The sequence below is a fragment of the Orycteropus afer genome, unplaced genomic scaffold (genome assembly GCF_000298275.1).
Source record: "Orycteropus afer afer isolate SDZICR_OR568_19922 unplaced genomic scaffold, OryAfe1.0 scaffold00058, whole genome shotgun sequence".
Taxonomy (NCBI): Eukaryota; Metazoa; Chordata; class Mammalia; order Tubulidentata; family Orycteropodidae; genus Orycteropus; species Orycteropus afer.
Window position 1 is genome coordinate 7,960,106 of NW_006921645.1, and position 1,317 is coordinate 7,961,422.

Genomic DNA, 1,317 nt, shown 5'->3' on the forward strand with positions numbered 1-1,317 from the left:
CAATTAGGGGTGTTCCTACTGTTAAATCTGGCTTACATAAAATAGCAGTCATAACAGTCTTCAAGAATGCTGGGGCTCCCTTCACAGATTTGTTCCTCTCTGTACTGGTGAAAGGTGTGTCCTCTGGATTCTCCATTTTTTGCTCTAGGCATCTAATCTGATAAATCCATTCTAACATGTCAATCCTTAAGCCTCTGGATACCTTCTTCTACATTATACCAAGGCAGGTTTAGTACTTCAACTTGACTTAAGGTAGGCGACTGCATAATCCATGCCTTAGTAAGTCAACCAAATAAACAATTAGATCCTTTCTTAATCTCTCAAACTGAAACATTGAATGAAATGCCCATACTTATCGGTCTAAGTCAATAAACTCAGACTGATCCAATGTTACATTCCTTGCACCATTATCCCATACCCTCAGTAGCCATTCCCATACATATTCTCCAGGTTTCTGTCTGTTCATGTCAGCAAAATCAAGTAAGTCTTTTTGGATATAGCATACGACCTCCTCAGTCATACTTTGTATTTCACTTTTTGGGGCTTGCTAGGACTTAAGTTTCGTTTTAGGTATAGCAGCAACAGTGGTTGGTTGGGGCAGTTCCTGAGAACATTCAGCAATATCTTCCATGGCATCTACCTCAGCCAATGATCCAGCAGGAACAGCTGGGTTAATCCCATAAAACTGAGGTGGAAGGGATAATGGTTTTATAGTAATCCCTTCAGATGGGAGGGATTCAAAAGAATTTACAGGCTCCATGTCTTCATTTTCCTTACTGTTTGCCCATATGTCCCCTTTCCAGGCTTCAGGATCCCATTTTTTCCCAATAAATTCCCTCACTTTAATTTCAGACACTATTCTGGGTTGGCCATTCAATTGGCATTGTAATTCAGCCTATCTTACAATGAGACTCTGGATTTGGTTTTCAGCAATATTAGCTCTGTTACTAGAAGAAATAAGGTTTTCTTTCAGAGCACAACTGGAAACATTGAGGTCATTTATGTGATTCTTGAGGTGTGAACTCATCTCACTCTTTCACCACTTTGCTTAGAGTAAGTAGGACCAACTAACCAGCTTCCTTATACTCCTCATGCTGACAAAATTGCAAAAAAGTATCAAATATGCAATCACCCAGAGCCTCACTTCTCAAAAATACTTGATCTATTGGTGGTGCTATTTTGCATATTAATGTTGCCACCTCATGCTGTGGATTAGCAGGGCCCTCTTTTAATGGAAGCAGGATCACCAGTGCCTTTACAATTAATCAAATTGGAGAACCAAAACAGAATTGGTGAGAACCAATTTAGGAAGCCCAT